We start from the raw sequence: 12,438 nt of genomic DNA, 5'->3' as shown, positions 1-12,438 counted from the left end.
GGTGAGGCTGCATTCAGCCACAATGGTGTTCCTGGCCTTTGGAAAAGCCTGCCGGAGGCCTGTAGCCATTTTTAAGAAAGATCTTAAGACCCACCTTTTCAGCGTTTAGTAATACTATCTGTTTTTACCAAAAACTATTTTCTGTACATGGGACCCCAGCCCGAGGCTTGTAATGCATTTTATGTTCTGAAGGAAGTAGGTCTACTTCATTTTTGAAATAACTTGCCTAAAGCCCCCTCTGACTCAGTAGCCTGGTCTCATAGACTAGATATAACATAGTAAATGCAAATCCGGGACACTCAAATTACTATGATATGTTATGTTTGGTATGGTAACATCAGACAGATGGTTACTTAAGGAAAAAGTGAAAGTAGGTTGGTTGGTCAGGGTGGATGGGTAGGTGTATAACGTGAACGTCTAGCAACCCAAAGGTTGCAAGTTCAAATCTCATCACAGACAACTTTAGCAACTGTTCAACTACTTACTACTTTGCAACTACTTAGCATGTTAGCTAACCCTTCCCCTAACCTAAACCCCTTTAGTTAACCCTTCCCCTAAACCTAACTCCTAAACTTAACCCTAACCCCTAGCCTAGCTAACGTTAGCCAGCTAGCTAACGTTTGCCACCTAGCGAGAATTTCTAACATATCATACATTTTGCAAATTCATAACATATTGTACATTTGGTCCTCTGTAGCTCAGCTGGTAGAGCACAGCGCTTGGAACGCCAAGGTAGTGGGTTCGATCCCCGGGACCACCCATACACAAAAATGTATGCACACATGACTGTATGTCGCTTTGGATAAAAGCGTCTGCTAAATGGCATATTATTATTATTACTATATGCAGCTGGATTGTGTGCGCGATCACTGATTAGTTGTTAAACATAACATCAATAATTCCATGACAAAATGTGGAGCCTCAAAAATATAATTAGAATTAGAATAATCTCTGTCAACCCAGAAGTAAAATCTCGCGTAATTTGGTCAGCTGCGTGATGAATTTCTGTGTTCATATGTGATTAGAATTTGAAAGTTCTGGCAAAAACGATAGTCTCCACCCTTACGATCCATGTGGGCAAAGGCACGAAGCACTCCAGGCGAAGAAGTTTAAGTACCGCCTTCGCCCAATCCTTATACGTCCAAATAACCAGAGACGAAAACCCAAAAAACTGAAATAATAGTGCTCAGATCTCACACATTCCCATTCAGGCCTGGCAGATTCTCTCGATCTACTCGCAGAATCTGCCCATTAGAATTATAACAACAAAGTCAAAAACAATAATTTGGCTTATAGCTAGGCAAGCTAAACTGTTTTGTGGTTGGAATTGCAGTATGTATTTATTTTGAGAATTTTGATGTGAGCTAGCCATTTTTGACAGATGGTTGCCTAGCAACTGGACACCAACGCGATCTGTGGAGGAAAACCAAAGATTTGTATAATTAACCCAAGATAGGATGAGACCCAGATGCAGATGAACAGCAGTGGGACTAAGGATTTTAGAGATGGGAAAAGGGCCGATAAAGCAGTGGGAAAGTTTACGGGATTCCACTCTGAGGGGCAGATCCCGAGTAGAGAGCCATACCCTCTGCCCGAGATGATAGCGGGGAGCCGGGGTCCGGTGGCGGTCCGCCGGTCGCCGATACCTGGAGGTGGCCTTAAGAAGAGCGGACCGGGCTGTCTTCCAGGTATGCCGACAGTGACGGACGAACATCTGGGCTGAGGGGATGCTGACCTCTTGCTCTTGGAAGAGTGGAGGCTGGTAACCCAGGGAACACTCGAAAGGCGAGAGCCCAGTGGCCGAGCAGGGTAGGGTGTTCCGTGCGTACTCCATCCACACAAGTTTCTGGCTCCAGGTGGTGGGGTTGGCCGAGATGAGGCACCGAAGAGTTGTCTCCTGGTCCTGGTACTCCGCGGGAACGGCAGAGAAATCCAAGGCTTTTCTAGAGCCCGCAGGAGGATGTCCCGGGCCAGGCAGCGCCACCTTAAGGCAATGTGAGTGGCAGAATGGGCTCCAACCCAGGATAGAACCAGTGGTCCAGTCAATCAGGGGGTTGTGCCTCTGGAGCCATGAAAATCCCAAAACAGGTTAACGGGAACCGTACTGTGAGTGACCCTGCCAATGGAGCGTCTGTCCAGTGCTCTGGCGTCCATGGGAATGGAGAGGAGTTGAGTTGAGATACCCAGCTCAGATACTAGAGTAGCGTCCATGAAGCTCTCGTCGGCCCCAGAGTCAATGAGCACCCGGAGAGATTTAGACCGGTCACCCCACAGCAGGATAGCATGGAAAGGGATATGAGTAATAGGAGTTAGAGGACTTCCAGTATGGCCCACCAGCGTACTCGTACCAACTGATGAGTCTGGTCTTTTTATTGGACAGGTGGATATGTAATGCCCTTTAGCACCACAATACAGGCAACTATTGGAGCTCAGCCTGCGTAATCGTTCCTTATATGACAATGTAGCCCTGCCCAGTTGCATAGGCTCTGGAGTAAACGAGTTGCCCGTCCCCGATGATTCCTGAGGGGGCTTGGGTGACTTCGGATCCTCTCTGGAATGCAGGCATCGGGGACATCCGGGGTTCTTCAGGGGCGGGAAAGCAGCCATGGGTGAGCGAGTGTGGCTGAGAATAGACCTCCTCTCCCTCCTGCGTTCCCGTAGGCGCCCATCGATCCTCATGGTTAAGGCTATGAGGGAGTCAAGGTCCAAGGGTAACTCCCGAGCTGCGAGCTCGTCTTTAATCTCCTCCGATAATCCATGAAGGCAGACGTTGAACAGGGACTCCGGGTTCCAGGCACTCTCGGTGGCTAACGTAAGTCTACCGCGTAGTTTGCCACACTACGGGAGTCTTGACGAAGTAGCTTTCGGGCCGCCTCTCTCCCGGACACCGGAGAATCGAACACCTTCCTCACCTCCACCATGAAATCCTCCAGACGAAGGCAAATGGCGGATTGTTGCTCCCAAACCGCCGTAGCCCAGGTGAGCGCCCTTCCAGACATCAGCGTTATGAGATACGCTATCTTCGAACGATCCGAAGGAAATGAAGAGGGCTGCAGCTCAAAGATGAGGGAGCACTGGGAAAGAAACGCCCGGCAGGTTCCAGGATCCCCAGCATAGCGCTGCGGAGGAGGTAAGCGGGGTTATCGGGAAGCCGGGGTAGGCTGGACAAAATCACCACTGGTAGGGGGATAACTGAGCGATAACATGCATGCTGCCTGTTAGATTGTCCATGGGATTGCTCCAGTAATGATTTGAAACCCTGGTCATGGCATTCCGCCAAAGTATGGAGTCCTTCCATAAGGTTCTGGAGTAGCTCCTCATGTCTTCCAATGGTGGCTCCATGCAGTGAGACAGTGTTGCGGAGCTGGTCCGAGTCTGCTGGGTCAGTCATGGCCAGTTCCTACTATAACGACACAGGATGAGACCCAGATGCAGGCACAGGAGGCAGATGGTTAGAGTCTCTGATATATACAGTGGGGGAAAAAAGTATTTAGTCAGCCACCAATTGTGCAAGTTCTACCACTTAAAAAGATGAGAGAGGCCTGTAATTTTCATCATAGGTATACGTCAACTATGACAGACAAATTGAGAAGAAAGAAATCCAGAAAATCACATTGTAGGATTTTTAATGAATTTATTTGCAAATTATGGTGGAAAATAAGTATTTGGTCACCTACAAACAAGCAAGATTTCTGGCTCTCACAGACCTGTAACTTCTTCTTTAAGAGGCTCCTCTGTCCTCCACTCGTTACCTGTATTAATGGCACCTGTTTGAACTTGTTATCAGTATAAAAGACACCTGTCCACAACCTCAAACAGTCACACTCCAAACTCCACTATGGCCAAGACCAAAGAGCTGTCAAAGGACACCAGAAACAAAATTGTAGACCTGCACCAGGCTGGGAAGACTGAATCTGCAATAGGTAAGCAGCTTGGTTTGAAGAAATCAACTGTGGGAGCAATTATTAGGAAATGGGAGACATACAAGACCACTGATAATCTCCCTCGATCTGGGGCTCCACGCAAGATCTCACCCCGTGGGGTCAAAATGATCCCAAGAACGGTGAGCAAAAATCCCAGAACCACACAGAGGGACCTAGTGAATGACCTGCAGCGAGCTGGGACCAAAGTAACAAAGCCTACCATCAGTAACACACTACGCCGCCAGGGACTCAAATCCTGCAGTGCCAGATGTGTCCCCCTGCTTAAGCCAGTACATGTCCAGGCCCGTCTGAAGTTTGCTAGAGTGCATTTGGATGATCCAGAAGAGGATTGGGAGAATGGCATATGGTCAGATGAAACCAAAATATAACTTTTTGGTAAAAACTCAACTCGTCGTGTTTGGAGGACAAAGAATGCTGAGTTGCATCCAAAGAACACCATACCTACTGTGAAGCATGGTGGTGGAAACATCATGCTTTGGGGCTGTTTTTCTGCAAAGGGACCAGGACGACTGATCCGTGTAAAGGAAATAATTAATGGGGCCATGTATCGTGAGATTTTGAGTGAAAACCTCCTTTCATCAGCAAGGGCATTGAAGATGAAACGTGGCTGGGTCTTTCAGCATGACAATGATCCCAAACACAACGCCTGGGCAACGAAGGAGTGGCTTCGTAAGAAACATTTCAAGGTCCTGGAGTGGCCTAGCCAGTCTCCAGATCTCAAGCCCATAGAAAATCTTTGGAGGGAGTTGAAAGTCTGTGTTGCCCCAGCCCCAAAACATCACTGCTCTAGAGGAGATCTGCATGGAGGAATGGGCCAAAATACCAGCAACAGTGTGTGAAAACCTTGTGAAGACTTACAGAAAACGTTTGACCTGTGTCATTGCCAACAAAGGGTATATAACAAAGTATTGAGAAATTTTTGTTATTGACCAAATACTTATTTTCCACCATAATTTGCAAATAAATTCATAAAAATCCTACAATGTGATTTTCTGGATTTTTTTTTCTCATTTTGTCTGTCATAGTTGACGTGTACCTATGATGAAATTTACAGGACTCTCTCATCTTTTTAAGTGGGAGAACTTGCACAATTGGTGGCTGACTAAATACTTTTTCCCCCACTGTATTAATAGACAAGGGGCAGGCAAGAGGCAGGTCGAGGACAGGCAGAAGTTCGTAAACTAGGTCAGAGTCAGATGGGTACAGGACGGCAGGCAGGCTCGAGGTCAGGGCAGTCAGAATGGTATGGCAGGCAGGCTCAGGGTCAGGGCAGGCAGAAATGGTTGGAACCAGGAGGACTAGAAAACAGGGACTGGAAAAACAGGAGCACGGAAAAAACGCTGGTAGGCTTGACGAGACAAGACGAACTGGCAACAGACAAACAGAAAACGCTGGTATAAATACACAGGGGATAATGGGGACAACTGTGAGACACCTGGAGGGGGGTGGAGACAAGCACAAGACCGATCAGGGTGTGACAGATAGACCACAGCCTGTTTGTTTCCAATTGGAGCAAATTAATCATAGTGGGCAGAACAAGCAAGGTGGTGTGCAGACCAAGCACAAGCTAGCTAAATGCATGTATTTGCATGTTTCCGTTAGGGAACGCCTACTCTGTGAAGTGTGCTTGTGCAATAACTCAATTTGCCCTTGCACTCCTTCTGAACAACACCATTCTTTAAAGCTTTGGCAAAGGGTAAAGTCTACAAAACAGTCCACTCTGTTTGTAACAGATTCTAGTTTTGGGAACGTAAACTGTATTGAGATCAAATGTTTAATCAAAGAAAATGTGCAGAATGTCGGCCAAAATCCATCTCGGTCCATCTTCTCCATCTTCTCCCACTGCCGGCCACAGGGTTTCCTCTCTTCACCATATTTCGTGGTGATTGAAAATGCCAGCCGGATGCTTCAGATTTATTGGTGAAACATACATGTAGCTGTGAGGGTTATCGAATCAGGATCAAATCGTCTGTTTTCCTCGAGCTCAGTAATGATAGAATGTTCATATTCAAAGATTGCAGAAAGGCCAGTGGCAAGGAGTGGAATGATAGCTAAACTGACTGGTACCACAGAGTTTCTAAACCCAGAGACGCAACATCGCGAGACTTCCGCAAACGCTTGCGAAGCAGACTCGGCAGATTAGACCGGTGTTTGGAGTTTGAGAAGTCAATGTGAGAAGTGAAAAATCTTTCCTTAGTTGTTACTTTTCTCGATATCTATAGGTACATCCTAAATTCGTGCCAATGTCTTAAGTAGTTGAACATGTTATTACTCCAACCTCGTGAAAGTGACAAACTGACATGTTTTCATTATTGGAAAAAACAACTTTTGGTGTGTTCGTAAATTCACTCTGGAGTGCCTGAGTGCGCTCAGAGTGTGCTCTGGGTGTTCGTAAATTCAGAGGTTGTCAGATTGTCCATTCTTAAATCCAGAGTGTTTCGCTCTCGGAGCGTTCAGAGCGCACACTGGATGCTCTGGCCAAGGAGTAGGGTTGATCCAAGTGTTCTGACCTCACAACGGCTGTCAAGCACCCAAGCTAACTGATTAGCTTGCTAGCTACTTCCAGACACAAATGAGAGAACACCTCACCCTGACCATTTTACTCGCCTTAGCAGAACTGGTTAGGCTGTTTTCATGTTATCTACAGCATTGGTGACTGTAACTGTGCTGCTGGCAACAATTTAATAAAAATGTTTGGCCAACGTTGACTGACAACGGTCATATTCAAAGGGTGTTGCATGTTCGTAAATTCCTCAGTTATTCTGCACTCTGGCACACTCAGATGAGAGTGCTCTGAAATGTGAGTAGATAGCCTGAGTGAATTTACGAACGCACCCTTTATATTGAAGGAGTGCCCTTGATTTGACGGCATGCACATACGAAGTTCGGCATGACAAGACCGTTCGACCCGATGACGTGTTTCTGCCCATGAGCTTAGCTAGCTAACGTCGCCATGACATCGCCTACAAGCGTGATCTGGGATTTCTATTGGAGATGCAGTTTCTAGATATCTTCATACTAAACCATCTTTGCTGGTACCCAGACTATAGGTAGCAAGCCAGCCGATAGAGACTATAAGGACACTGCTGAGGCTTAAACCAACTAGCCATAACCTCAAACTGACCCTTACCTTAAACCTAACCTTATCCAAACCCTTAACCCTGACACTAACCCTAACCTAATTTTTATACATTCTGAAATTAAATATTGGTTTGGGTGTCAGGCGTGTCCTTATAGACGGGTTGGCTGTTTAGCAACAAAACCGACATGTGTGCAACTATAGGGCAAAACAAATGAGGTTGGCTTAGATTGTTGAAAACATGTAAACTGTATTTCATCTTCAATGTTTATTGAAAACATTAATACATTTGCACAATGAGCACTTGTTGTCACTCAAATACATTGTTACAGTTGTTGGAATTGTTGCCATATTAGCATAGATGTGACTTCAGTCAAAACACCTCAAAACAAGACCTTGTATCAAGAACAAGATAAAACTAGCTGAAGCGAACCACCTATGATTCCTCACATGGCAGCTTCTTGTCATTGTTGCTAGCTATCTGGCCATCCAGAATCACAACACACAGACTTCTGCCCCATTGAAGCGTGCGCATCGTTTTTGTGGTGTTTTCAGCTAACCCAACTATAGCCTTTTCCTAGCCAGCCAGCCCAGAGAGACAGCATTGCATTGTGGGTTTTGTAGTCGACTTGAGCTGCAACAGATTTCCACAATGATTTTCACATTACCAACCTTATTATAATGACAAAATGAAATATTTGTTCACAAAAATGATTGTTCTTACATGTTAGTGTTATTTAACATTGTGTAAATCATAGGAATTAGTGTTTTTTGTTTAAATGTAAACATTAGGGCAGTGACACTAGTCATAAAACTGTGCAGTACCAGTCAAAAGTTTGGATACACCTACTCATTCCAGGGTTTTTCTTTATTTTTACTATTTTGATGACAGCTTTGCACATTCTTGGCATTCTCTCAACCAGCTTCACCTGGAATGCTTTTCCAACAGTCTTGAAGGAGTTCCCACATATGCTGAGCACTTGTTGGCTGCTTTTCCTTCACTCTGCGGTCCGTCTCATCCCAAACCATCTCAATTGGGTTGAGATCGGGGGATTGTGGAGGCCAGGTCATCTGATACAGCACTCCATCACTCTCCTTCTTGGTCAAATAGCCCTTACACAGCCTGGAGGTGTGTTGGGTCATTGTCCTGTTGAAAAACAAATGATAGTCCCACTAAGCCCAAACCAAATGGGATGGCGTATTACTGCAGAATGCTGTGGTAGCCATGCTGGTTAAGTGTGCCTTGAATTCTAAATAAAACACAGACAGTGTCACCAGCAAAGTACCCCCACACCATAACACCTCCTCCTCCATGCTTTATGGTGGAAAATAAACATGCAGAGATCATCCGTTCACCCACACCGCATCTCACAAAGACACAACGGTTGGATCCAAAAATCTCAAATTTGGACTCCAGACCAAAGGACAATGTTCCACCGGTCTAATGTCCATTGCTCGTGTTTCTTGGCCAAGCAAGTCTCTTCTTCTTATTGGTGTCCTTTAGTAGTGGTTTCTTTGCAGCAACTCGACTATGAAGGCCTGATTCACACAGTCTCCTCTGAACAGTTGATGTTGAGATGTGTCTGTTACTTTAACTCTGTGAAGCATTTATCTGGGCTGCAATTTCTGAGGCTGGTAACTCTAATGAACTTATCCTCTGCAGCAGAGGTAACTCTGGGTCTTCCATTCCTGTGGCGGTCCTCATGAGAGCCAGTTTAATCATAGCGCTTGATGGTTTTTGCGACTGCACTTGAAGAAACTTTAAAAGTTCTTGAAATGTTCCGTATTGACTGACCTTCATGTCTTAAAGTAATGATGGACTGTTGTTTCTCTTTGCTTATTTGAGCTGTTCTTGCCATAATATGGACTTGGTATTTTACCAAATAGGGCTATCTTCTGTATACCCCCCTACCTTGTCACAACACAACTGATAAATTCCACAAATTAACTTTTAAGAAGGCACACCTGTTAATTGAAATGCATTCCAGGTGACTACCTCATGAAGCTGGTTGAGAGAATGCCAAGAGTGTGCAAAGCAGTCATCAAGGCAAAGGGTGGCTATTTGAAGAATCTCAAATTTAAAAGATAGACAATTTGTTTAACACTTTTTTGGTTACTACATGATTCCATGTGTGTTATTTCATAGTTAATTAAGTGTGTCCAAACTTTTGACTGGTACTCTATGTTACAAATTTGCAAGACGTACAATATGTTACTAATTTGCAAATGCATAATATATCACGAATTCTAGCTATGTGGCTAGCTAAAAAGTAGTAAGTAGTTGAAAAGTTGCTAATTAGTTAAACTGCCAAAGTTGTCTGTGATGAGAATTGAACTCGCAACCTTTGGGTTGCTAGACGTTTGCGTTATATATTTGAGATTTTTAGTTCCAACCGCCCTGTCTTTGTGAGATGCAGAGTAGGTGAACGGATGATCTCTGCATGTGTGGTTCCCACCGTGAAGCATGGAGGAGGAGGTGTGATGGTGTGGGGGTACTTTGCTGGTGACACTGTCTTCAAGGCACACTTAACCAGCATGGCTACCACAGCATTCTGCAGCGATACGCCATCCCATCTGGCTTGCGCTTAGTGGGACTATCATTTGTTTTTCAACAGGACAATGACCCAACACACCTCCGGGCTGTATAAGGGCTATTTAACCAAGTGGTAGAGTGATGGAGTGCTGCATCAGATGACCTGGCCTCCACAATCCCCCGACCTCAACCCAATTGAGATGGTTTGGGATGAGTTGGACTGCAGAGTGAAGGAAAAGCAGCCAACAAGTGCTCAGCATTGTGGGAACTCCTTCAAGACTGTTGGAAAAGCATTCCAGGTGAAGCTGGTTGAGAGAATGCCAAGAGTGTGCAAAGCTGTCATCAAGTCAAAGGGTGGCTACTTTGAAATATCTAAATTATATTTTGATTTGTTTAACACTTTTTTGGTTGCTACATGATTCCATATGTGTTATTTCATAGTTTTGATGTCTTCACTATTATTATACAATGTGGGAAATAAAGAAAATCCCTTGAGTGAGTAGGTGTCCAAACTTTTGACTGGTACTGTACATGAAACAGGAACCAACTTTGTTGTGATTCTAAAAGCTACAGGGGATACAAATTAAAGTGATATTTGAGACCTCTCTCTAAACAATTAATTGTACACACATTATGTTTTCAGTTTGTGAGTGTGTGATATGGGGTATAGAACAGTTTATTAACACATTTATAAAGAAAAACATTGATAACCAATAACAGCTATGGTGACACTGCCATGTTGATCTGAGCTTTGCTGTTGGAAAACCACTACAGTGTCCGACTTTCAGCTATCGCAGATACACCTACGCCGACTTCCGTCATCGACTTTAGTCTACAGTCAGCTTTGTTAGCCTTACTACTCGAACACACCCAAAGAGTCATTCATTAGAACAATACACCCTATTTATTTCATTCATGTATTTCTATTCAGTTTCCCAAAAATATTATTTTCACAAGCATCCTTTTCAGGGACAACTAGCTCAGTGAGTGGATGTAAGGGAATATTTGTTCTAATCCAAATAGAAACTGCCAGTATGACTCTCCTTGGAAAAATCCTTGACACTTTTCCTTTATGCTAAGGGCTCAAGGCCAAAGTCCTCTTCACACAGGTAAGGTAATAGGTCACGGGGAAAGAAGTCGTCATGGTTTCACCCATGCAAAAGGTTACTACAGGCAGAGAGGAAGAGGCGAAGCGAGAGGGTTTACTCCGCCCAAAATCTGTCCATGAAAATAAGACCACGAATTGAGGGATTTTTGTATGGAGGTCAGTGAGAGTGTAGAATTTGGTCAACAAAAAATGTAATTGCTAATTTGCTACGTAAGGTTTATTTGATCTATTAGTAGTTTAGTAACTGTTAGGTTGTTACGAATGCAGTGATATAAGTGGAAGCATGTGGCATTTTAAAAATATATATATATTTATATCGGACCTGTGCCTGTTGTTCACGCACGTATCTGCCCTCTCATTGGCTAGAATGGTCCCACCTGATCTCGCCTCCTTTCGCCTGCCTTTCATCTTTGAGGAAATGTATTTCCATTGTTAGAGCGGTCACTCCTTATAGCGTTTGTGACAGCATGGGCAGTGCCATTGAGGCTACAACCCATAGGAATCCCCAAACAGTTGACTACTTTGAATACTTTAAAATGTCTGGAAGCATGGTGGAAGCCCTCAATGATGCTGACCATGCTAAAACGGCATTTTTGCCACAAGATGACCTCTATCATTCTCTATGGTAATCTCATATTGCATATTTTGCAGTGGGCGTCTCTCACAGCAGTTTTTGTAGTTTCCCCAACCCCGAGATTACTGTTCTCCTAGCAGCAAGATATTATGCTGTCAGAATCACAGATTTTTTTATCCAAAATAAAAGCCCCCCTGCATAGCCATGCTAAACTTTGGGAATCATTTTTTGTGCAGTACAACTAACGCAATACAACTGTTTTTCACAGCATTACAACCACCTTGGATAATTTAACGTATTTTTTATATTGTATTATTTGTACGAGCATTTCTTTTGAAAGTATACACAAATACTAGTACAGTATGTTGAAAGCTATTGTGTAGGCTATATTTAAAGAAATTAGCTTTTAATACAATACAAATATATGTTATTGGAATTAACCTACTCAATAGAGTCTGCAAAACTTAAATTGCTGTCTTGTGCTGGGCAACGGGTTTAATAGGGAGTACTGGTGACTCCTTACTCCACCCATTCCATTCAATGGGATACTTATTGGGTTGTAGAGATTTTTTTTTTCTTTTCGCTCAGCCCCCTCCATAGCCCACAATGCAGTTCACTGTCTTAGACTGTACAACGGATACATATTGGCTTGTAGAGGGAACTTTTCTACCTGTCACAGCTAAAGTGGGGTTAATAATACTCAGTAGGGTCTCTACTAACCAAATATGGTTAGTTTTGGAGGAGGACTGTGTAGTACATATCCAGCAGCACGTTGTTCTCCACCCTCTCCATAGGCTGCAATGCAATACACTATAATACACTGTACAGACCATGGGATACATATTGGCTTGTAGAGAGAAAACGTTTCTACCTGTTTTAGCTAAAGTGGGTTGGGAAATACTCAGTAGGGTCTCTGCTAACCAAAAATGGTTTGTTTTTGAGGGGGACGGCCTGCTGCTGGCTTTTCACTCGGCCCCCTCCATAGCCCCCAATGTAATTCACTTTAATAGACTGTACATGGGAATGGGATACATATTGGTTGTATAGAGAACTATTCTACCTGTCTCAGCTGAAGTGGGTTGGAAAATACTCAGTAGGGTCTCTACTAACCAAATATGGTTTGTTTCTGAGGGTGTGTCGGACATATCCAGCAGCACTTCATTCTCCCTACTGAGTATTTTCCACCCCACTTTAGCTGAG

The sequence above is a fragment of the Coregonus lavaretus genome (assembly GCF_964263955.1).
Source record: "Coregonus lavaretus genome assembly, chromosome: 33".
NCBI lineage: Eukaryota > Metazoa > Chordata > Actinopteri > Salmoniformes > Salmonidae > Coregonus > Coregonus lavaretus.
This window is presented reverse-complemented; position numbering follows the sequence as displayed.